At 27.7% G+C, this 27,927-nt stretch overlaps 1 protein-coding gene across 2 annotated transcripts in view; it reads right to left on the bottom strand.

Annotated features, from left to right (window-relative positions):
* Positions 1-25,203, bottom strand: part of LOC121118215 (cephalotocin receptor 1-like) — a 40,739-nt gene extending 15,536 nt beyond the window's left edge. The window contains exons 1-2 of one of the 2 annotated variants that reach the window (XM_071888919.1): positions 25,041-25,203; positions 24,324-24,514 (exon numbers count right to left, since the gene is read on the bottom strand). The gene's annotated coding sequence lies outside the window, so the exon portion shown is untranslated. The remainder of the gene's footprint in view (positions 1-24,323; positions 24,515-25,040) is intronic. The other variant, XM_040712768.2, reaches the window with a different exon arrangement.
* Between the last annotated feature and the right edge of the window lie 2,724 nt (positions 25,204-27,927).

The following is a 27,927-nucleotide window of genomic DNA, read 5'->3' as shown; positions in this document are numbered from 1 at the left end:
AATATTATTTTGAGTGAATGGGTTAGATAAACACCCAAAGAAAGTAATATAGGGTAAAAGCTATTTATTACAGATAAAGTATTAATTTCTGAATACCAGTATTGTAATTCTGTTTGAAATTATAAACAGAACCAAATGCTACCATACTTTTTTCATACAAAAAAAACCATATTAGTTTTTGGACCTATCCTGTGAAGAAGTTTGGTCTTGATCGGATGAATAGAATAAATTAATCACAATTGGTCTCATTTATAGTTTCTTACTAGATCACGTGTTTTTAAATGAGAAATCATCACCATGATAACTTTATAAAAGCTTTCGCCTAAAATTGGTTATGAACAGACAAAAATGACATTCAATTCAGACTTTAATATTTTTCTCAGTGTACTAACTTTCAAAATTTTCATTTATGTAATCATAAATGGTCCAACTATTACTAAATTTTCTGCAATTTCCGTTGAATATACTATAGTATACATATATTATGCTGTAAAAATAATTTACCTTCATTCATAATAACATTTCAAGTCAATTATACATATTATAACTTCCCAGAAAATGAAATAAAAATGAGAAGAAATTTTTTCAGACTGGCAAATATACTGACGCTCTCTGCGTTAAAATAAGTTCTTCAAGTTTTCTGAAGGATTGTACATTTTTTTTACATTACAGAGATACAATAGTGATCAATAACTCAGGGACAAATGAAATGGATCTTTTTGAGGACGATGTCAATTATTTTGGATTAAAAACGCGATTGGTCTGACATTTAACAAAATTATAGATTGATATCCTGTGAGAATCATAAAACTTAGTTTCCTTATATATGGATTTTATTGTAATTAAAACAGTACTTTAAAAATTTGATTTGTGAATCGGTAATTCCTGATTCATAAAAAAACAATTGGAACATAAATATTATTTTTTAAATTCAGAAATTTTTTTCAATATGCTAGTTTTTTTATTTAGTCTAAAATAATATTTTTGACATAAAAAAGTTTAATCACGGTGTTTACCGTACTTTGAATTTTTTGTGTTACAACTAATTTAATTATTTTCTTAGTAAAAAAATATGTTTTTAATTAATTAGCAATATCTTATAACAAAATGAGGGAGAAAAATTAATAATAGGGGAAATACATATATTAGTATATGTATTTATAGCATTTTTTCTTTCCTCGCTCTAAGATGTGAGAAGCTCGAATGATCTACATATGTACCTCATTGGCTTTAATGTGGTTCTTTAATACCGTTTTCCTGCTTTATAGTAGTTTTTGGACAAAAAGTAATATTACCACACAAGGTTGAATGTAAAAAATGTCATTAAATAAAAAATATGATTATTTTTCAATAATACTTTTTACATATTTTATTATCTTAGTATCAAGATTTCTCAATTCGATGAAGGTAAAGAGAAAAAGCTATTTGCGCGGATGGCAGTACTAAAAATGTTTACTCCAATCAATCAATGTTCTTTTCTCTAAATTTCAATATCAATGTTCTCGAAAGATTATACACTTACCTCCATTTCAAATTTTTAAATAATTTTTCTAATACTAATTTGAAGGTCAGAATGATATTTTTTCTATACATTTTATAACAATTGTATAAAAAAAAACCGTAAAATTTAGAAAAATAGTTATTGGATTAGGATATCATCAATTTAAATTAGCTACTTGATAAGGATATTATCAATTTCAATTAGCTACTTGCTCATTATTATTAATGAATTAAGATTGATGAATTGTTGGTAATTATGGAACATGAAATACTATCCAAAGCTGCTGATAGTTTATATTATCTAAAAACATACTAACAACCGTCGTTTATGGCTCTTTGAAATCCTGCTGGGCTGATTTAGATAATTTCATTGTATTTCTATCGAAATGTTGTCGAAACAGTGTGCTCACCAAACATAAAATTAAGTATAACATTGATGTATAAATTAATTATAGGTCCTTCAGTCCTTCATCATATGCTGCACTACAATGGGATAACAAAATATTGGGAGATTTTTATGGATCAAACACCAAAATTTTAACAGTTCTTTTGTCTGGCCTAACCGCATATCCTGAAGGTTAACAGTTAGGAGTCCAAGTGATTAGCAGCTCAACAGAAGAATGCCCAGCGAATGCATCATTAGATCAATTAGAGACCTGAAAATTTAAGGATGGGGTTATTTCCCTGGTGTTTGACAAAATCTACAGTAATAATGGAATTCACAAAGGAACCACCCAGCTTATAGAAAACAAATTAGAAAAATGGTTAATTTTATTCAAAATATAGACACCATATACTGAAGGTAGTTATGGGCACAGTATGGGAAAAGTTAGTTATGTAAATTTCAGTCTCCAGAAAATCCATAGTTCAAAGATTTCAAGGACAAATGGGGAGGTTTGTATAAAGAAGATCCAAAAAGTATCAATACTAAAGGATTATTACTGAAAAGAAAGAGGGAAAATTGTATTACAAAGTTGATAAAAATTTGAAATCAAGCATAACTACTGGAGTTGATTACCAAGAAATGACAGAGCCCAATATAATTTCACTCATAGCACTCCATCTCGAGGCATTCACTAGGGAAACAATGAGCGATTGATCAAGCAAGATACATAGCCAGAAATATATGCTTCCAAACGATATTTTGTATGGAAATGAAATATGAAAAAGATAGAATGAAAAAGCTGGATAGGAGGACCATATTTCTTACTTTGTCTTATATGTCAATGGGGATGAGTTAAACATTTGCAGGGGATACCAAGACATATTATTGTTCAGAAAAATTATGCACTTTTAATAACAACATATATTATTGTAATTACCAACTATACCATGATACTACAATTTATTTTCCATTCATTAAGATGATATTGTAACTTTTTATTTATGATTATGCTATTTAAACTTGACAATATGCCACATAATAATTATATACTAGACATTTTGATTAAAATATTTCAAAATTAGATTTAACAATTAATATGTCGATCATCCATGGAATTTTCAATTATTTCATAATTCACATTCCACGTACTGTAAATCCTTCCTTTAAAATTTGTCATATAATTTTTTGGTTGCAACTTGTACACAAGATATGCATATAAATTATTTTTAAGTTGATTAAAGTATATAGACAGGTTTGGAAGCAAAACGTGGACTGAATAACTGATTTTAGACTCAAGCCAATAATTTTATTTTTGATAAGTAACTTTGAGACACGACCTTTATGAACATGTTCACTCAATATGACCACCTCGACAGCAATCACAGCCTCCACACGGCGGAGGAAATCCCTAGCCCTGTATACATATACAAATACATACATGATGAATGTGGTACCCTGATGTAGATTTCCACTACTCAAGAATAAAGGAATAAATGAAAACAAGGCTATTCAAATTGCAGAAATTCACTCACTTTTAGACTTGCGTAAATTAAGACTAAAACTGACAACAATGGAAGTCTACACGTATGTTTCGAGTTTTGTTCATATAATGCATGCATATATTTGTCCTGCATCAAAAAAATAAGAAATGCATTAAAGAGTAAATACATTCATTGTTTTGCAATGGTTATATGATAAACTTTATCCATTATTTAATTTTCATCTGACAGGTTTATTGGTCATATATAACAAATTTTCAGATAATTATCTATGTAAAATAAAAATAGCAAATAGTATTTATTTTCTATATATTAAACAGCTTCACTATAAAGTATTCAGAATAAAATATAACTATTTAGTAACATTTAAGTATCTAATTGAAATTCTTATAATGAAATTCAAGTTTTATTTTTACAAATTTTACTAGAATTATAAACTTTTGATTTATAAATGACAAAAAAATACTTTCTATGCTACATACTTTACTCTATATACACCAAATACTCGTATATCTAATATACATATGGTATATATAAAAATTTTATTTCTTCATTTGTTTTCATCTAATTTGAATACAATTTGGTACATGTCAAATACACTATTATTAGAAAACTTAAAAAGAAAGTTTTATATCTTTAACCTGATCCAGCTTTGAGTTCGGAGCTCCTTTGATAAAAAAAAATGATCTTGAAAACTTGTGTTTTGGATTTTAGTTTGTAAATAACTCCTCTGATACTGCATCATTTTATGGCAAGTAATTTGTTCAGCAAAATACTTCGAAACATATTTTTATTTATTATACAAACATATGGTTGACCTTAAGCATATTTTTGTTGTTTAAATATGTGAAAGATCTAACTTGAGAAAAATATATTATAGTGGTAGGTCTATAGATTTAATATAATATAATGTATTGCTTATGGTTTCTATTTGTATAATGTCTAAAAACTCATGCAAAATCTTTCGTTTACCATAAGTGTCCAATCGTTGAGAGTTTGCATTATTAAATTGTTTTTTGCTTTAATAATATAAATAATGGTTTAGTTGAACCATGTGTTTGGTAAGGGTGAAATTTTAAATAAGTATTTATTGAGAAAAATATTAAATTTTTATATGCTTGATTTCTTTTTATCTTATAATATATACTTTTTTATTAATATACTTTGATCATGTTATAATTGTAAATCGTAATAAGTTTTGTATCTTCTTTTTTTTTTCAGAATGAATATAAAAATGATTATATATTTATTTATATATAATATAATTTACATGACTATGATTTATAGGACTTTCGTCAGAATTTTCAGATGGGAAGATCCCTTTTCTGTTCCCCAACAATAATCTGCATGGAATGACAACTAACCACAAATAAAATAAAATTGTTTGATTATTTTACACTAGAACGACGGATGATCATCCTGAAGAAATTTCAGGATGACCAAATATATACAGCGTAAACTCTCAAGGAGAATGTTATTACGATTGACACAATAATGTATAGCAATTACACTGTTGATGAAATTCACACAAAAATATCATACTGATCTTTATCTGCAAAGCTATATTAAATAAATATGTATTAAAATCTATAATACATTGATTTATTACATTATTTTGGTTGATGAAAAATAAGATCTTGTTCGCTCTTTCGAAAAGAAATAAGTCTGGATTAAACCAACACTTTCGTTCTTATCAAAGAGATGCATTAATCTAGATTTATTTATACCGGTTGATAAACAAAGCAAATATTAATTACAAATGTTTTCTTGTTTGATTGTATGTATTCTTCTTTTTTTCAATGTGAGGACTGAGGAATAAAATTGTAGTTACAAAATTATCATTAAATTTAACTCTATTTATAATTGGTATAACCTAAATTTAGGAGTAAATCCATTATGTTTTTAAAATTTAGTGAATAAAAATAGGTAACACGTCAATGAAATGCCTTTTATGTGCAGATGCTCTGATGCGCTTTTGGCAAAGGAACTTGAAAGAAAGTGCTACAATCAATCGATATATTTATCAAAATAATGCAAGGGTTCGGAAAAATATCAGAAACATTTATAAATATTGGAAAAACACAAATAGTTTCAACTGTGAGGACCATCTGAAGCTATACTTATGAAATGTAGAATTCACCCAGTTGATATTACTTCTTGGAATTATAATATCTACTTAGGTGAGGATCGCTGGAATTGCAAAAGGAGAAAATATAAAAGAAAAATTGGAAATAAGTTTCCCATTTCATAAAAAAACCTCCCTCATGCATTTCGAAAGAATTAAGGTTTGGATCAGAAAAAACCTTCCTAAAGTTTTTTATAATATGAGGTATGTCCCATATTTCTAGCTATTGTCTGAAAAAACTCATGAAATAATAGAAGATCTAGCATAGGGACAGACTGATGCCTATGTTTAGGAAACTGTATCATTACTCGTATAAAAATTGGGAACTCTACTAAACCAACGTACAGTGCGACAATGACATAAGAAATGAGCAGATCTTTTCAGGTCACTGGAAGCTTTTTATAGCTGCGGATGGATATGAACAGTTCTGGAGAGATATGTGTGCATCGTAAAGATCAATCATAGGCTATGATCTGCCACTTTAGTGTCCCAATATGTTCATCAACTTTAACACTCAGGTAAGAAATCGTGATAAGTATTTCAAGAACTAAGGTACTTTCGTTCAGGGGAAAAATACTGTTCTAGATCCAAGGAGAAGATAAGAAGAGTTTAGGCCCTCCAACTCCGGCAAATATTGCACTAGAAACTGTTTCTACTAAATTAATGATGAGATAAGTATTTTCCAATAGCCATATTGCGGATTACCCTTCTACACTAGTTTGGAAAACAAATAAGAGATTTGACCTAAAAATGGACATATCAAACTTAGACCCATTAGTAATTTTGAAAAACCCATTCAGCAATTCTCTTCAGAAGTGGTTGAGGTATAGGATGGCAACATCTTCACTTTTTTACCAATATATCAAAAACGAGCCCAAATGATGGAAAGGGTTCAATCTGTAAAAAAGAGTTGGAAACATCATCTCAGATTATTTTTTTAGTTTTGCATGTTCAGAATGGTGGAGGACATAGTATGATGTATATTCTTTGTAATATTCACCCAGATAGATTAGTTCGTTGTCACATATCCTTCATATGATGAGTGGCTTCAAATAGACAACATTGTTTATAAGGTCTAGGACGTGTTCTACGTCTCAAAGCATGCGAACATAATTATTCCAGTCGGAATCCAAAGCTGCGTATCTTTCTTGATCAATATGTTCACTGGTGGAGGCATACCACTACCCACATAATAATCATTAAACACACTGTTGAAAAATAACATCCAACCAAGGAACGTTGTTTGTCTGTTTTGAACTGCTTCTCTATCTCCGAGAATTTTTACTATAAAATTTAATTGTTCTTTTTTCTTTTTGAAGGGGTGAATAAAAAAGGCGGACAGACGTATTGGATTTTTTATCATAAAATCTATCAAGTTATTAGCATTGGTACAAATTAATTAATCATAAATATAAATAATAAATTTAAATGATTAATGTTTTTTTGTAAAACATTTATATTGCTTTTCTTTTTTGATTTTGCTTTTTTAACCATGAAAGATTAATCTGTCATAGAATCCCATTTAAAAAAATATATATTTCATTCTTCCTGAATTATAAACTTATCACAATAAAACAACAAAACGTTATTTACTAAATTTATTTGTTTACACTGAACAAATATATATAAGAGTGATAACTAAAAAAAAGTAATTATTAATCTTATTGGTTTATAATTAGAGTTTCTTTTATTCTCATTTTACTGATTGCATTATAAAAATAATACTCATTAAAAGATAATTATAATTTTTATTCTAATGAAATTTTGTTGTCTAGGCCCCCAAAATAGACTACATGAACAATGTTAACCTCAATTGAAAACAACTTTCATACCTTCACTAACAAATGATGGTCAATTTTTATAATTAACCATTGTAATTATGCAGTTTGAATATATGTATATAACTAGGGAATGGATGTTTGTAAATAATTTAATAAAGTTTTATGATTATAAAAAGAAAAAGGGTTTGTACTTTTTTTCTTTTTTCAAATTATGTTAATTCCTTATTAGATTATTGTAATGTCAACATATCCCTTAAAAGTAAAAATTAAAGGATTATTCACACCCTTTGATGTAAATAATTTTCAAACATATTTCAAATTAGAATATATATGAATATAATTATAACATTTTATTTTCACTTATACTTTTTAAAGTCTAGAAGGTTCTCCTCTTCAAAGCTACAAACAAAATGGCTGTTTGTTTATTTTTTTCGACGCAATATGTCGTTTATTATCATTCAAAAGATGTCAGCACTATTATATTTTTTGTACTTTTCCTTCCGACATGCATATTTACCTTTTTTTACACTAACTAATTTCAGAGTTTAATTCAGTTAAAAGGTTAAATCATAGAGGTTGCATAGTTAGTTGTAAATCAATATTCAATTTTACGTGACAATCTCTATTGGAGAAAAAGCCTAATGCTATTTGGACCAATACCAGGTATAAAAAAAGTACTGAGACCTGCCTCTAAGTAGTCATTAAAATATTCATAATTGATCAGCATGATGTTGTAAAAAGAAATTTTTATTTTATAATATTTTTTACTATAATAATACACATTAATTATGAATCTAGCTACCATAAGTCTCAATGACAACCTTCACCGCCTTAGGAACCCCATACAAACATTGGTAACGTAGTCCTTTTTCATGATCTTCCACTGTTAGCTAACAGAGGTCTTCAGGGCATCAATATTCAGGAGGCAGTCTACTAATATCAACATGTTAATTAAGAAGTACACAATTATATCAAAACAGGCATAAATTTATGAAATAAAGATATTTTTCTGCTCTAAGTGTTTGAGGTGAATTCATTGATGATGATCGATTCTGTAATTTATAGATAACAAATTTAAAAAGAGGACATTTTGGTGACATTTAACTATACATAGGGTAAATATAAACACATGGAGTGTTGCTTCAAACACTTATTGAACAAAAACAAGTTTTTAATTATTCCACTGATTCCAGATGTTTTTAAATCTTTTAAAATGTTAAAATAACAAGGATTAATTCCTAAATCAAGATTTAAGTCATAGTTTTTTGCAGGAGAAGAAATGCAGTACCTTTCATCAAGTTAAAGGAATCATAGAAGTATTTTAAAAAGGTTGTTAAGAAATGTTAACAAATATTTATCATGATTGTTAATTTCCATGTTTACTGTTTTTTTAAAGATTGATTTTAAAATATTAGTTAAAATTCCACCCCGGAGCATTAAGCTTAAACTATAATTTTTATTTATGTACTTTTTATTTATTTATCTATGCCCTATATAATAAATAAACCAACTAAATTATGTTGAAAAAAAATGGAATATGGTGTACTTGCCCCTTAATAGAAGAGAGAGATTAATTTATTGGCTGACTTAGAAGCAAAAGTTAAACGACTCTATGATTCATCAACTTAGATATCGAAAAGACTTTAGACCACAGATTTGGCGATAGGAAAAGTAGTAAAAGTGGTAAAAATGTGGTATTTCTTAAAACCCACACATCATAGTGTTATTTGACATAGAAGGAGCTTTGGATAATCTTCAATTTAAATCTATAGAAGAAGCTTACCTTATACAAACAAATGCGACAAATACTTTTTATAAAACTGATGATTTGTTTTTTCTTAACATGAATTTAAACTATAATTTATGCCCACAAAAGGATGTCTGCAAGGTAAAATTTTATGCTCATTCACGTGGAAACGTTTTATTAATCATATCATTATACCGAACCATGGGTTAGCAAATTATGTAATAGTAGAACTTGATTTACGAAAGCCGTGTTATTAAAAATATATTCGGATTTCCTTAAATCTTTCTTTCGTGATTAGGTAGTTTTATTTTATTTATTATGTATCTTCTTGTGAGGTCTTATAAGTTATTGTTTGTCTTTTCATAACTTTATATAGTAGGTGGACTAATTTTAAAAAATGCCCTTAAATTAAAATAAAAAAAACTATAATTTTATAAGGAAATAAATATATACTATTAAAAAAAGCATATAATGCAAAAACGGTGGATGAAATGAGCAGTTGTGCGAATAAGATTTATTAAAAGTATAAAATGAATACTATCATATATATAATATATGTACCTGATTTCATTAAGTGCATAAATTAATATAACATATGAATAGTACAATTATATAGTCGGTATGGCATTCAATGTATCTTGGTTTATTCATCGATACAAGATAGAATTGGGAAGTGAATTTAGATCACATTAATAAAACTGGGAAAAGGGGTATATTTGAAGCCGGAGTAGGCTTTAAGAAAACTAAATCATAAATGGATATGTAAAGCCTATCTCAAATCAATTTTGACTTACGGAGTGGAAATATGGGCACCACATATAATAAAAAAAGTTTTTAAGATTGAGAGTTTAAGAATAATGAATAGGTTAGTATCTTTACTTTTTTATATTGTGATAAAATTTACACCAATAAGAGCTTTGAAAATCTTACTTTATGTAGAGCATCTTCATTTATGGATAAAAAAAAAGCAATTGCACCGCGTTTGAGACTTAAAAGGATTACCAGGATACTAACAAATACATCCAAAAGAAGGGGTTGAATGACACAAATAGAGTTGAAATAGATATTTATAATATCTATGCAATGAAAATAGAAAATTGGTATAATTATTCAATTAAAATAGAAAAGGTTACAGGAAACTATTAGTTTAAAAAGTTTTTAACGTTTACGCATATGGTTCAAAAATCAATGACAAAATTGGATATGGCTGGCGTATATTTGTATCATTTATGGCTATAATAGCTTCAAATGGTACAATAATATTTTACAAGCAGAGTTAGGGAGTATATTAAAGACATTTCGGGTTCTCCATCATTTGGAAAAGTTTGTTTAAATGCAGATCCAAATATTGCTTGACAGTGCAGCTGATATTAGTTCTATAACAAAAATGAAGGCTTCTTCACGGTTCAATAAGTAAGCTAAAATACTTAATCTTCATTCAATGTAATTTATCCTAGCAATTTTATATTATTTTATTTTATGTTTTGTATATATCTGTATATGTATTTAAATGTCTGATGTGAATAAAGATCGGAAAAAACAGGCATCTAACAGAATTATAATTAATTTCATAATAGGAAGCAAATAAAGAAAATGGAACTTGTGAAATATGTATCATGCAGACTATTTAGAGATAGAATAGAAACTCTAAATAATTTATGTAGAGAGTACGATAACAAAGAAAATATAAGGAGGGAAGTGTGGATAACTCAAATGAATAAAAAGAGAGGGGAAAAATAAATATTACTCCTCATAAATGATGACGTTAAGCAAACTGTTCTATCTATTCATCCTACTATTAAGGCATGTAAAAAAAGTATTTGGGGTTCTCTCCTGAGATTCTGATATCCTATTTCAACGGGATTTTTTAAAGATTTTACATATTCAGAAAATTCAATGTTTAATTACTTCATAATGTAAGTTTTATTAATTTATTTATCATTCCCCAAAATTAGCTAATTCTTATAATATATGAAAAAATACTTTCCAGTATATATTATTTACTAACAAGATGCCATAATTTAAAAATTCGTTTCTCTGTATCTCGCTCAAAGACGACTTCCGGGAAATAACAAACTATCATAGGTATATCCAATGTAACTTCTTTATTATTTGATAAAAAATAATACCAAACATTTTATTTCTTACGAATAATATATATCCAAAACATAGACATTTTTATAAACAACATTTTTTGATGGAAAAGTACTTGTGAAATGGGTTTTTAACAGGATTAATGAGACTCTGATATCATGTATTCATGAAAGTTCATTTACTTTTACATTTCATCATGTCTTTTATATTATAATGTCGAACTTTATAGAATTAAGAAAAAATAACCTAAAAAGTGTTGTGCTCCAGCAAATCTCAACCATATTTGAAATTTAACAGTTTATTTCTTAGTGTGGGTTACTATTGCCCTCATGTGTGTACACACAATTTGTTTCTCAGATTTTACATATTATAATTTTCAATCCTCGACACTTCTCCCAGACAAAATAAATAAGTTTTGTTATTTAAAATTTAATTGAGGATACACATTGTAGTAATTCCTACCTATATCAATGCAATATATAAACACAGATATGATGTTTTTTTCTTTTGTCTAGAAACTGCTTGCAGCTAATTTAATAAAACGTCATGATCCCTATACTGCTTTTCTTCCAGACATTCTTCAAATTGTCAGGTTTACCACGTTAATTTTTAGTTTTTTTTCATAAATATACCACCAACTTATTTTCATCTATGTATATTGTCACAAAAAGGAACAAGTAGGCTATAACATATCTGTGCAAACTATATTTCTTGATTTTTCATTTATTTAGATAGCAATTTACAAAATTATGTAGATGTTGTAAAAAAAATATTTCCAAGAAACAATAAATAAGGAATTAGAAACACATCTTCTTATTCTGATGCAAAAAAACCTTAAAATTTCCTTCACTATTGCTATTTAATTGTACAAACAGAAGTTAATTGTAGAAAAACATAACACATATAATTTGCCTTCAATCAGCATTACAACTTATTTGAAAATGAAAATTTATATAGTTTACCCTCTATTACTTTCTTTTTTTGCTCTTAAAACATCATTTAAAAACTTTTTGTATTTTTTTATTTTCACAATTTCGTTAAGATTCTAATTTTAATGAAATTCCTAATCTATCATCAATATTCTGGATCTATGTTTCCCCAGCATTTAGGTAGTGATTATGAACTACAAAGCCAAAAAATATAAGCTCATGACCCAAATGGAAACGTTTTCTCTGGAAAATGCGAAATATTTATTCTGTTTGGGATTGAATCTACACTCAATTGTCATTCTATTTAACATAAAATAATTTGTAATTTTTTTTAAATAGGCTTTTATAGTTTATGAACCCAAAAATGCCGTTTACACTTAAAACAACATATACAGGTTGTATTTGGTATAAACAAATTGTAAAAATTAAGAAGAAGAGTTTACTTTTACAAGCCGAAGGCACTCATTTTTTTTGTATAATAATAAAAAATAAGACTCCCATTATATATGTTATTGACAAAATGTATAATTAGGCATTATATAGAATGCCTAGGTAATGTATACAACTCCTGATGGTGCTATATAATAAATTATTTTTTTTAATACTTTTCCTAAGTATTCTATGTAATATGTAACTATTATTTATAATGACCAGTAACTGTTAAGGCAAAGTATTAAATGTTGACAAGATGGGATTTGAAAATATTATTATTAATTAGGCATTATAAATCATTTTCAGGAAAAAATGATAGCACAACTGAGGCTTTAAATGACACTGGATGTTACATTATTTGCATACAACTTTTGACATTTGGATGTTACACACACACATATATTTTCGATGAAAAAATCTTGTTACATTCGGAGAAACTGACTTAAACCAATTACTTATAGCAACACGAAAGACTAAAATGACATTTTGAAATGCACTTATACATCAACATTCCGTACCACCTTGGAGTAAGCAAATTTCTTCCTCGGATGTTTGCAAAACTTTTTGAATCTATTAAATATAATACAACATCTTTTTTTTTAATGTTGCGCTAAATAATCGGGCCTTGATTCAAGTTGAACTTCAAGCGTTGATTAAGAATTAGTATTTAAAAAAAATCAAATTAAGGGTTTCGAAAATTCTCGATTTGAACTTTTAACAGATATTATAAATCTATTACTTTCCCAATAGATTGCTATAGAAATATTTATCTCGTCCTTTATAAGTGAAATCGGTTTACGCTAGATAGTATTTAAAAAAGATAAGATTTTGTGCTAAAAAAGCTTTGTAATTCTTAACCTTAGTGTTATTTGAGTTCACATCTAAGATGGACACCAGAAAAGAGAAACTACATCATATTATACAGTTTTTATTCGAAAAAGGCCAAAACGCAAGCAAAACAGTTGAAAGTGTCAATATTGTTGTTTGGTTCTAATAATGTAGCAGCCAATCACGCACAATTTTGGTTTTTTATTCTGTTACGGTAATTTTAATCTCAAAGATACAAGAACTACTTTACTTAATATTACACAAAAAATAATAGTATAAATGATTTACTGTGGTCACTGCATAACTCAAGAGTCTAGCTCGAATCGAGTGTTGTTCAATTTAAAATTATGGTTTCTAGGAAATGCAGATATCTCGTTAAGTTGTATAAGATAAGCGCATTAAATTTCAAATAAAAATATTTTAGTGATCCTTGATGTTGCTCAGGAATCCATTTTTAATCAGTTCTATTCATTTTTTTAGATTTTTATTTCATTTGTAAATTAGAAAATTAAAATATTGATTTATAAGAATATATCGTTTTCATAAGAAATATCCTACTTTTAACGAAATTTTACAGACAGTTTCAAAGATCAGAAAAAATCATTGATCTGATGTCATGTTTTTAAATCTCTTGTGTCTTCTAAACTTACAAAGTTGTTTCTTCTACTAAATATTTTTTTGCAACATTAAAAGAGAGGTTTTTAAGATTCTGAAGCTGATCATTGAATTGATTAAGTCTAAGCCATTTATCCGTATAATATCGAAGAATAAATTTTCCAAAAATTTATTTGAGCCGACACCCTGTCATATATGATATTTTTTTAAAGAAAGAAGCTGTTCCAAAAATATGTAAAAATGCTGATTATTTGTACGAAAAACTACAAGATATTATTCTTAACATGTATCGAGTGTCTGAGATTGTAGTAAATGTCAAGAAAATTCGCCAAAAAATACAATGGTATGATAATATATCCAATTTTGTAATCTAAAAGTAAGTTTTAGCAAGGTGTCAGACACAATTTATTCATATATCATTTATTCATTTCAGAACTGTGAAGAAATATTTACCTCGACATGATCTTCTTTACAAAAGAACATCAACCATCTCCAACTGATAAAATTGATAAAAAGATTTAAAAATTACTTATCAATACAACAATATTATTCAACAATAGAAAATTTTTATTCCTTATTTATAACGTAATTATGAAGGTGCGGTATCTTCTTCTATGAGAAGAAAAATTTAGTGGTTGTCTGTGCGGATGATCTCATCTTCATTCTAGAAGCAAATTCAAATGTTTAATTGTTGGGTAAAATATATATTATTCTATGTTTCTGTAGTAAGTTATCGATTAAATCTGGATTGTAAATCAATAATTCCTAAAGACTAATGGAAACTGTTTACCATAAATGGTTTTCAACAGGTGAAAATTGTCCAACAAGGTAAAATTTCGGGGATTATATGATCTTTGAAGTGCTCTGCTCCTCCAATTACTTGAACTTAAGCTGTTTGCACAAATCTTTTGGTATGAATGGGGTAAATTTATGTTGCAAAAAAAAAAAAAAAAAAGAATCGATCAAGGAAATACCAAACTTTCGTGGCATCTCCTTAGTTTTTGAGAGAAAAAAAATGAAAAAGGGGAGAAGTTTGGGCTGAAATACTTTCCGTAAGAGACATATTTTCTCCTTAAAAAGACTAAAAAAACAAAGTATAGAGAGATTGTCTACATTGGGAGATAATTTTCACGAATATATCAAATGTAATTTGAATGAATGAAAATATGGTAATACAAAAGATATAGAAGGAAAGGAGAAAACTTGATTTTTATTTTTCTAGCTATTTTTGTTAATAAGAAAGAAAAAAATATTATTGTCACTATAAATTTCACCACTTTTTCTCAAAAAAATCGTAAAAACAGGACATTTTATTATAGCTAAGAATATCTGGTTTAATTTAAATGGATATTTAATATAGCTTAATGCATTCATGAAGCCAATAGAACCTTTCAAAGACGACAAAGAATAAAGTTTGTAATATAGAAGGAATATATATTCATGTTGGTATAATTATGTTCTTCACCGATTTATCTGAAATGAAGTTCTTACTTTAAATATGGTTATATTCTTTGACCCCAATATTCAGTTGATTTTTTGCAGTAATATTATCATGAGTTTCCTGATTTGTTCTTTATCTGGTAGCAATATCTCTCGGATCCGACCTTGGAAACGCGATGTGGATGTGAAAGAAAGATAAGGAATGAAAAGGTTCCTCAAAGAAAAAAATTTTCTTTACTGGGACCTTTGGATACTTTTGGAAATAAAACTCTTTATCTTAATGGGTTTAGCCACGAAGACGTTTTTTATAGGCGAGAGTAATACTGGAAAATGTTTCCCATTTCTCCATTGAGTCATAAAGTTGAGACATTTTACTACACTGGATATAGAATATCAAAAGACCGAATTCCAAATTAGTAGACGGATAGTTTGTCTGGCAGTTTTTGTCCTCCTTTTTGCTATAGTTCAGAGACTATATACTCAATATTTAAAGAATGGATTCGAACATAAACGTCATAAATAGACTGGAAATCTATCTAATAACTTGTACAATCGAAATATAAATAAAAGAAAATAATCTATATTATATTTTTTGGAAAACCTAATGAAAGATCATTGTATTTTTGTTCGGGGAAAAGGTGCATCTTATTATGATCTCAAAGGCATGTACGTTTCCCTAGTAATTGAAATAGGGAAGTTATATATAGTACATATAAACAATTATGTTTGTATCAAGGATACAATAAATATTGTAAAAGATAAAGTTTCATTTGTCATTGGAAAACTGTATGTCCCGAATCGGTTATACTGGGAAAGTGCGTCAATTTTTGTCATATTTATTATAACCATTCTCCAGAATTGGTCTTGCTGTTCAGATAATCTCTAATCTCAGATAAACTAACCCTTTGGTTGATTGTACATTGAATATTAATGATAGTATTAAGGAGTACTTGCACCATGTCCAAACTGAACATAGTGATTACAATTCGAGGATTGAATACCCCAAAAGATTAGATGACCAATAATTCAGTGGTATAATTGGAATACATTTTTTGACAATTATTTCTGCCCTTTATAAGGAATAAAAAATATCACATATTTACCTTCACATCTGTTTTTCCTAGAGTTGCAAATGTAAAAAATGGTTCGATAGTACACAAGCTATTCCTATAAATTTGTTAAACCTGGAATTCTGTACTCTTATTTGCCGTTATATATTCCTGACGAATATATTTTTAAATTAAAATACTCTTAAATACGTATATTTCAAGATGATTATTCCTAAGCTAACATAAATGTAAATTATTAAAATACAATTAGTTTAAAAATATATTAAATTACAATTAAATGTAAGTGTAATTCAAACTATTATTTCAATAGAGCCATATTGATATAATACAATATACTATGATCACTGATCATTTTTGATTCTCCTTTTCTTGAGTTAATTCACCAGGTATTTTTTTCTTCTTTTCAGGTGACGACAAAGAAAAATCACTTAAGAATATCATATTTCTTCAATTTTGACAATGAAAAAATTACCAGAGGAAAGAATGGAATATCTAATGAAAAATGTTCTTCGTTTGGTTAATTGTAATGAAAAAAAAAAGATTTCCTTTAGGTCTTTAAAAATCGATTCGAACTTTTCCAACCAGAAATAGTTAATATTCCTTCTTCTCAAGATAATGATATTGTGTTTCCATCTACTTCGTACCATAACAATTTCGTTCCTCCTTCAACTTCTTGTCCTATACCATCTATCAATTTAACCGAAGATAATCAATCAATTTTATCTTTATCAACAAATTATTTGGTTACAAAATACTTTCTCATATTCTTTGAGTAATTTATTACAAGGTATAACTCATCATTTCCGTTGCTTCTTTTTTTTTAAATTTTAATCTACTTGTTTTCTATTATAAGCCCCATCATATAACTTTGATTGCACAAATAAAGATTTATCTACATCTTTGGATCCGGATCAAGAACTTCTACTTGAATAAGAAAATGATGTGTTTTTATGTAACAAGGAATAAAAAAAAACACTTATATTTGATGGATGTAATTTGCAAATTAATTATTTGAAAAAGGAGATCTAAAATGGGGATTTTGTACACATTGCATAAAAAAAATTGTGCGTGAAATTTATTTGTACAAAATAAAAGTCATAATTTATAGAAGGAATAAGAAGATTACTATTGTTGGATAGTTTTTGTTGTCTACCTCCTGCATAATTGTAAGTCAATAAATGTGTATTTCAAAAAAGTAAGACATTAAACCAGTTTAAATATCCACTATTCATTTGTAAGATATTTAAGGGGAAAAAAATCATTTTCTGAACTTCCAAATTTGCCAGGTGAAATTCATACTTGATTAAGATCCAATGTTTTTAATGTCAAAAAGCCCTTTATCAAATATTACAAAACTTTATTTTTAACTATCAATTCACAAATGTATTAATAACTTTTATGATTTGAACATGGACCCTAAAATTGTATTTTCAAAGGTAGATTATGGCTCAATATATATACAATAGCATGTATTGAAGAAACTACACATTTTCAGTTATTATTTTAGTAAATTCAATTCGAATAGTTTCAAATCATGGGTCGAAAACACTTAAGTTTTTATTATTGCAATATTTATCAGAGATAAAATAAAAATATTAGTATCTCATAATCCTAGAAGAGAAAATAATTAAGGATGACATTAGATATTTTCTTCTTGAATTACAGGAAATTATTTTCTGTCAAAATCATAGGATCTTGGAAGATATAGTAATATACTAATATAATAAGTCTAAATAATTTAGGGGAAATAAAAACTAATGTAGACACTCCTTGTAACCCCCCCTAGCTATCGAGTCTAAGTGAAGTTTCGATTCTTTGATTGTAAGATTAAATCGGTTAGCAAATCTTCAAATATGGACTAGGGTGCCTTTCATATTCAATCAATTCACAACATAACGAAAAGACACAAATTCACAACATTGAATAATGGATCTGAGTATCGTTGGAGAAGGAGTTTTTTCACTTTTTATTGTTTCTAAAGCTTTTTTATTCCTTGCACTTAAAGAAGCGCCTCCTATTAAATGTGAGAGTACTAATTACCATAGCTTAATTTTTATTTAGAAGATATTTTTATAATAATTAACCCTAAATATCGGGTCTTATAGTAGAATAATTGAAATATTTATCTAATAGAAATTATAGACCAATAAATAATGAATATATAACTATCCTACTTATATTTTTAGGACAAAACAATGGTATAATATTTTTTTATTCATCACACATATGATAATATATACGTAGACATAGATTGTAAATACTTTTGAAAAGGAGTTTTGGTTTGAATGTAGCCGTTATTTAGATTTGACTATAATGTGAGCCCAGATTTTGTATGATACATACTTGAAAATAATTTCGTGCTATTATAATTTAAATATTTATTTTTTCATGATTTATATCAACTGAGAATAACTCATTTAAATAGAATAATATTTTTCCCTTTATAAAATAATATTATGTTTGAAACATCCAAATAGATATTCAAAATAGTTAATATTTTTAGTATTTATATCAGTATCTGTGGGATAATATTCCACAAAAAATATGGGATATAAAAAATATATTCTTTTCTTATTTTTGGGTCCACAACCTCTTACATTATGAGTATTATGTAATAGAACACATAAAGGTTAAGAAATGAAGTTTTCTTTATAAGTTTATTTTTGTATTTTTTTTTATTAAAAGAAAAAGGATTCAAAAATGGCAATGAACGAAGACAAACAATTAAAGTATAATGCTATTCTTGACACCGTAGCTCATCAAAAGAAAATTGCAGATCTCGTTGGACTGAAAATTTGGACGGACACAAATGTGGTTGAATAATATCATATTCCAGAGATACTAATAAGAATCATAGGTCAACAATAAAAATTTAAATCCCTTGGACTATTTTTGGTAGATCGTCCTTGATAATAAGGTTAGTGATACTTACCGCCTCCCATCATTGACTTGTTTAAGGCAGTCATTATGCGGGAGTAAAACTCATATACAGCTGAAAAAATTGTCAAGACATGTCATAGTTATTTGATAAAGTTACATCGATGAATCTTTGCCAATTTTTTTTACTAAACTTTTAAATTGAAAGAAATTTTCAATATTTTTTGATAAGACCAAGTGGTGGAAATAATCTTGAGAAAACCTTCCTCTGTTAATTTGATCATAATTATTTTTAAACTCTACTGATGCAATTCAATTAATTTATACATATTTCTAAATTTTAGCAATGAAATGTATTACCATTTTATTTATAGAGTTCCACTAAAACTTATAAATATAGTACAAAAGTAAGTATTTGTTTTTTTCCCCAAAATTGAGTAATTCGATTTATTTTGTCTATATTGTAACACTTATGTACACTTGCAAAACTTTAGACGATATTTAATTCCCATATTGTTTAATGTAAGTTTGAAGACCTACTTTGTCATCAAACTTGTTTAAAAAATGTCAGTGCAAAATAAATATAAAGACGTAAAACAATATGTAGGGATAAATATAATTACCAAATCTTGATGTAAAATAAACACTCTCTCCTTTCTTTAATTTATATAAGTATATCCTCTAAAACCTACTTTTGCAAAAAAAAGTTCATTGAAATAATTTTTCAAATACAATAGAATATTTTACAAATATATGAACATAAGAGAATACTGTACATGACACAATTGATGAATTTATGTAATTAATATCTCGACTTTAATCTAAAATTTGCATAATTTTTTTGGAATTCTCTGTTGACTAGAAGTAATGAGTCTTAACTGAAACTTACTTTTTTAGTTGTTCAAGTATCATAAATAAAAATATATGGATTTTTTAAAAGGACAAAGAAACAACCCTACTTTGATATACAGTGATTTTTGTTTGAAAAGTATAGGCAGGTTTGGTGTAAGGTGTACCTAATTTAAGTATATTACTGCACTCAGCAGCATACTCAGAAATCTTATAAGATAAAAACCTGTATTAAGCGTGTTCCTGCTATCCCCGACGAGCAGTTACGTAAATTATCACTGTTTATCCATAAACATGCGCTGTTCTTTTTCAAATTGATGGTCCCTGTAAATGATTATAGCAATCACAAAATCCCTTATTTATGTGATGGCGCCATGATTAAACTAAATATACTAAAGTCTTTGTTTACATCGATTTTCTTATTACTAAGAAAATTGGTTGGAGTAGTTTGATGCAAAATGTTAAAACCAAAGTGGAAGATAACCCAAGAGTAAGATTAGTTACAAAAAATTCTGACCTAATGACTTTTAGCCGCCGTCAAGACGTAACCTGAGCCTTCTGTACAATTTTTTATGAGCACATGTAGAGCAGTTGAGTGTGCTATCCAACATTCAAATGTAGACACTTTAACAAATGTTGATCTCCACTGAAATAACATGTCTGCCAATAACCTGAAATCCACCTTCAAGTTTTGTCTGTAACTCTGTTGAGGCATACACTAATGAGTAAGATGTAATCTTTAAATATAAAAAGATGAGACAAATGACTTACTTTTTTATGTAAAATCATAGCACATCTTAAAACAGCAATAGATATTGTTAAAATTTAATTTCACAACTTAATTGTTAATTTTTGGACACCTGGTATATGGTATAGGTTCATAGATGGACCTAATTTAAACTGTCACTTTTTTAAAACTTACATAGACTGTTGAGGACAAAACAAAGAAAAATGACACTTTTGATTAGTTAATACATAAAATATGTATAAATTCACATAGATGAAGGATTTCTCCAACTTGTCTGTCTTTCTCTCATTTTCTCTTTAAAAATAAATGTTATCTTGTTATTTCTCAAGAGCAAAGGGTATCTTATAATTGCTTTCATTTATTCATTTTTTCTCAACCTTACAATTGTTCTAAAAAACTGGAAATGGATAAAGATGTCACTTGCCTGACTGTCTGACTGCGTAATACAAGTTCGAAAGCATATAGTATTTTAACATGATTTTAAAATAAAGTAAAGTTCTATTCTAAGATTGTCACGGAAACAAATAGGTACATGATTAAAAAAGTAAAAACCTACATTTATGTATCTTTTTTCATATTTTTAATTTATTTTCGTACTAATTAAAATAAAAATAATCATTTTCTTCAATTACTATGCACAAACAAAAATTATTTACAAGTACGATTGTTTTAATTATCTTACAAACTTTTGGTAATAAGAAAAAGAAATACTTAATAAATAAACGTTTAATTAATGTGAGGAAAAATATTTGATAACAATAAATTGGTATTTTCAGTAGGAAAAAAATAAAAAAAGGAGAAAAAAGTTGAAATATCTATTGTATAGAGTTTTATAGAAATATTATTTATGAGTGCATGTGAGTATGTGTTTAAATTAATTACATTATAAAAACACACTTCATTGATGTAATGTTAACAAAAATAGTGCTTAATCTATTTCAACTTTATTTTTGTCAAGCAATATAAATGATAGACAATTTGAAAAAATAATTGAATACTTTTTATTTTATAAACATGTTTTTTAAGAATTTGTACTTACGAATCTAAAATTTTCTTTTTATAAAAGTTCCATATAGATTAATATTAAAGATATCGTTTTTGGACTTTACTTTGACCAGAATAACACAATGCAATATTTTTTTTTTTTTTAATTTGAGATTTTTTAAGACGTGAAAAAATAAAAAATGTAATTCCTTTTTTATAAGAAAGGATCATTTGTAGTTTTTTTTTACTGTCCTATTGAGAAACTATTTTATAAATTATTAATTATTATCAACCAAAATAAGAGAACATAATCATTATCACAGAAACAAATAAATTGAATATGTATTTAACTAATAAAAAATTAAAAAAAACACACAAAAAAAATTATAATCAAAGGACTTTAACAAATTCATTTATTTTCACTCGTAGAAAAAAAAATCCCCAAACTTTTATGTTAGGAGGAAAATTTTAGTTATTAAAATGATAATTTCATTCTGAGTCGATCCAATCTAAATAAAAGTAAAATGAATTGTCCTTTTTTTTTCTTCTTTTCGACCCATCATATATTTTTACCCCCCTTCGGGATGAGTGTGAGTGAACCCTTTTCCTTCTCAATCAATTTCAGTATTCATGACCTGTTGCACTAGACTCTGCAGTATCCATTTGTGTATATGAAGAAATCCAGTAATAAGTGTATCTATCATTATGTCTTCGTCAGCTTCTGGAAACATCAAGAAAAGCAAGTCACTCTCCTTTACATTTACTCAGTAGTTTTCTTTGACCCTTTACTCGAACATGCCTCGTAGCTCCGATAGCTTCTGGTATCCCACAAAGATTTTCAACCACAAATTACATTTTTTGTATTCAGAAAGTGTTTGAAATTCGTAAAGAGATTGCCAGTCGAAACAGCTTCTGATGCGTGTTTGTGAAGGGGTTATTTAAAACACATTTAGAAATATTAGGAAAGGAGTTGTCATGAGCACTGTGACTATTCAATAGCAGTTTTTCAACAAATTTTTGGGGTTGGTATGCCTTACACTCCTGGCTATTAGCATTTTAAGCAATCTGATGGTAACATTTCCAAAGACCAATAAATCAGGAATGAATGGTTCCGAACAGCTTTTTTCAACGTTGGAACTATGCCAACGTTTCAAAAAGCTGTTTGGAACGTTGGCAACGTTGGAACTATGCCAAATCTTCAAGAAATGATCTCTTACCAGGGAATTATATGAGGTGAGGGTTGGTTTGCAGTATTGTCTAAGTTGTTCGGAAAAGATCATTCAAACAGACTTGAGTCGTCCCTCATGATTCAATAACCTATTGTTGTAATTTAGGGACTCGTGTAGACAAGTAACGGGATAACTATAAAGATAATTTAGTTCTAAGCGTAGGGCAATCTCTGCTAGAAATTTCCAACTGATTTGGTAATATTGCATCAGTCACATGGATCTATGTGAAGTCCTTCTTTTAGATGGTAGTCCCACTGCTAGTATAAATTTCTTGAATACTAAGTGCTGTGACGTCCTTTGCGATATATACGGTCTCTTTTCATTTCATATGAGGTGCTCTCAAATCCTGTTTATTTTTTTTTTAATATATGCTCTGTAATAGGAGTTACTTTTTAAGATGAATTAAGCTTGGGATAATTATAGAGTTCCAGACCTAAATTTTATGTAATAATTTAACCAAAGTTGACTGTGTTCTTTGGATACCCAAGCATCTTCTAGATGTATACAGGGCTGAGTCCTGTGAAAACCAATTAGATTCTGGTGTTCATACGGGTCTCCCCCATTGTAAATATTTGTTTTGAATCAAAAGTTATTTTACTAACTTAAAGCTAACGCTCAACCTCTCACTTTAAAATAGAAATAACTGAGTTAAATGCTTTTATTCTTGTTCAGGATGTAGTTTAAGATTGTCCGGATTTACCTGAACTACCATGTATATGGACTTGAAAAATAATTCATAGCTGAGGCAGAGTAATATTATAATGTTTATTCATACTTAATTAGTCTAACTCTAGATGATCAATTAAAGGATTATATTTTTAAAAAGATTGATAATTTGGATCACGATGGTATAAATCATAGTTTGTCTTAAAGTTAAGACTTAAGGTTTTTTAAGCTGTATGTCTTAACCTTAATACAAACTAATGTTATAATTGGATTTATTTTTTATTATGGTGCATACCATACAAATCCTTAATTTGACCTTTTATCAAGATAATGATTGGGGAAGATGGTGGATATATTGAATGATCTTTTTCTTTTTTGTATTGTTAGAACTTGTAAATAAATTTTCAACCCTCTTCTTGCTTCCCTTATTGATCAGGATGCAGATAAGGTTGTTCAGACGTGCCTAAACAACCCTGTGCATAATGTATTTTTTCTTTTCTAGTAGCGCTCGATTATTGAACTTACTTGCATTGAGTTCAAAAGAATAATTTCTTCCGAGCGTGTTGTCGATTGCGCTATGTCACTTCGTTGAATTTATAAGATTTCTAAAACATGGCCAATTTTCATTCACTTTTTTAATTACAAGACATTTTCTCTGATTCAGAAAAATATATATTGGAATAATTAGCATATTTTGTAAATCTGAAAAGACGTAACTACAAAATGTGTTTAATCATATTGTGTTTTATGTATATATATTACAGAATAATATGTTGAAATTAAATAAATTATGTAGATGTGGAAACTCTTTATTTTTTTTTAAATGATTATTCGGGTCAGAAAAGAAAATCAGAATTTTTTTAAAAACGTCATTTTTATGTTTTCTACATGTAAAAACAATTAGGAACAAACGATTTCAATCAATGAGAAAAATAAGTAAACATTTTGTTGATTAGAGTAATTTAAACTTCTTTCTATTTTTATTTTTTTTTGTTGTTATATTCTCAAAATGTCGGAACACAACAGCAAATGACCATAAAATGTCATGGATACCTGAATAAAAAGTGAACCTTTCAAACAACATTAAATGAAACAATTGGTTACCGTGTTGCAGTCTTTGTTAAAAATAAGTTCATTTTATTTATTTACCATATTAATAAATAAATAAAGTACATTCATTATCGATTTCAACAGATTACTTGTGGTACTTTGTTTATAATTTAATTATAACTTTTTGCTTACCGAAATACTTTCTTTTTTCTATTTCCAGGGATAGTGATTATTTTTTTCTTCCAGTATTTAGACTCAATTTGTATTCTGGTATGTAAATAATCATCGATGTAAAACTTTTTAAGGCATACAAAATTTTGTATCCTTCTTTTGTGATATTCAAATGCTAAATAAACTGAGAAACACGAAGAGAAAGGGATAAAAGTGAGTCGCAGCTTGAGGAGAGAAAAAAATATGACTGTATTTGCGTCAAAACCAATAGTTACCTCGAACGAGTTTCTTTATGTACTAGATAGTTAGACATAATATATAAAAATTATACAGCTTATATTTGATATTTTAAAAATAATGAATTAAAATATATAAATTGAATTTACAAATCTAAACAGTAAAACTTTTGTTGGGGTTTTGCAGATCCTACCAAAAAAAGTCTTATGATGGAAATTTTTAAAAGAATTTTCCTTAAAAATATTTTATTATCAATTATTTTGGGATACCACATCAATCATGAGTGTACCGTGTACGCACAATTTATATCTAAGATCTTTTCATTTTACAATCTTCAAAGCTCCCTGCCAAAATAAAAAGGTTCTGTGGTTTAAAATATGTTTTATTTGGCAAAGAGAAAATGTCACGTTAGTCATTTTTATGCCTCCAATATTTAATTTATTATATAATTTTCACTCCTACAAAAAACAAGACACCATCGGTTAGAACATGATAGTATGCAAAGTTTTTTTATAAATAAATTGGCTATAAAAATATACTTGTAGACTGTACACACATCATCCATGTAGTAATCCCCCTTAAATATTTCTCAATTTACCCTCTCACCACTTTTTAACTTTGCATTTTATCTATTTTTCAATAAAATGGACTTTTTAGATTGCAACATAGAGTTTACTCATTCTAGGCAATGAGTTAATTAATTTACCACGACATATAAGTACGAGTATTTTAATCTACTTGCAATATTTTTTAACCTTTTACTTATTTGTTGCTCGGAGTACTTTACATCGTATTAAGAATGAAAATTCAAAAAAATGATATCGTAAATTATTTATATAAAATTTCAAATGAAAATGTTTTGGTTATGTTTTTTGTTGCTGTAGATTAATTATTAATTGTTTCCATTCACAGTACTGGCAATAGATTAATCAATTAAACGGACACTACCTGCAACTCCAGGGTCTTTTTTGGATTTTTTTCAAGGTAGACTACACTTTTGAATTATTTCTCACTATCTAAAAGTAATTATTACCTAGTGTGAAACCAGATTGTAGTGACATTGGAATAAAAATTACAACCCTCATATAGTGACCAATATTTTTATTACTTGCATTTGATCATTTAACGAATAAATTTGCTTAATAATAACGTCTTACTCCTAAATAATTTATGATTACGTAATTGGCCAAATGCATAAAACTGTGTAGTTTTCTCTAGTTATTTAAAAAGCATGAAAATTTTAAAAGTTGTTAAAAGAGAAGTCTCCTTTATACAATAAGAATAAGAAATGTAATATAGTTTCAAAGTGAATTAAGTCCAAATATCTTAAAGTTATTTTATGTTTATACATTATTGAGTCTATATGTTGTATTATTCTCGATTATTGGATCGATATATAAAATTGATATAGTTTGAACTTCATCAAATTTGCTAACTGATTTCCTAAATTTTCCTAGCTGAAATATATATCCCCCCTCCCCCACCGTGATATCAACCCTAATGGGGATGATTTGTCAATCTTGTAGTTTGATTGTTTGACAATCCTTCGATTTCATCCGACTGTTAGAATAATTGATATTTTACTTTTTGGGATAAAAGTTATAGGATTACCTAGAACTTCTTATAAACAAATGATGAAATAGAATGCTCAACGCACCTTTTGCTACGTGACGATAGTATAAAAGGAATACAATAGAAGAACATTAAAGAAAATCTGTATCTTCTTTGATGTTCTTCGACCAAAAAAACTTTTTGTAGGATTTTTCTAATTTTTCATAACTCTTACAATAAAACTCAATTTTTTTAAAGCTGAAATTTATACATCTATCATTAAAAACCTTTTTGAATGTTATGCATACTTAGATACAGGGTTGATCTTATCTAGTGATAAATATTTTATTATTTTCAATCCAGAATGGCATTGTTAGAAAAGTCACGGAGGAGGACCAGATATCTTATCTCTAAACAGAGCAAGATGAAACGATTGGAAAGAGCAAAGAAGATTCTAAACTTTCTCAAGACCAACAAAAATTGGGGAATGTTTTGCTTTTTCTGATGAAAAGTTTTTCATTCTTGATGTCACTGTGAATAAGCAGAAAATCAACTTGAATGATCAGATAAATATGCATGTGTATGAGTTGTATCTCTTTCAATTCCTCTTCTTTATTCATATTTTATTTAGACAGATACAATTTGTAATAAAGTTATTTACAATTCAATAATTTTGTATTTATTTATTTACACATATGATAATACAATGGCGCAGTTGGTCTGCTACGAACTTTATCTGTTATATATAAACGAATATCCTTGAATATTTCTTAGAATTCAGCCTGATAGGATCATTATTCATTTCCATATATTAAGGACTCATTACTATAGACGATTTGATATTCGGAAGTCTTAACTGGATTTTTTCTTCTCTTTGAAGACTCAAGACAAATACAACTTTTTTTTTTATGTACACACTACACTGTATTATAAAATGATCCCTGATCCCCGTGACCAAATTGAAAAAATCAAAGCTCCGAGAAAGGCTTGAAAGTAAATTTCTACTCTTATTCGGAACAATATTCGATCATGTCAAGAAACTCATCAGGAAGGAGACGATCCCGAGAAATTGAAACTCTTCCTCAAATGTTGGAAAAGTCTATTAAAAAATATATTGAAG

This window comes from Lepeophtheirus salmonis, chromosome 5, assembly GCF_016086655.4.
Source record: "Lepeophtheirus salmonis chromosome 5, UVic_Lsal_1.4, whole genome shotgun sequence".
In the NCBI taxonomy this organism is placed as follows: Eukaryota; Metazoa; Arthropoda; class Copepoda; order Siphonostomatoida; family Caligidae; genus Lepeophtheirus; species Lepeophtheirus salmonis.
Note: the sequence above shows the minus strand (reverse complement) of the source record. Positions and strands in the feature narration are given on the sequence as shown.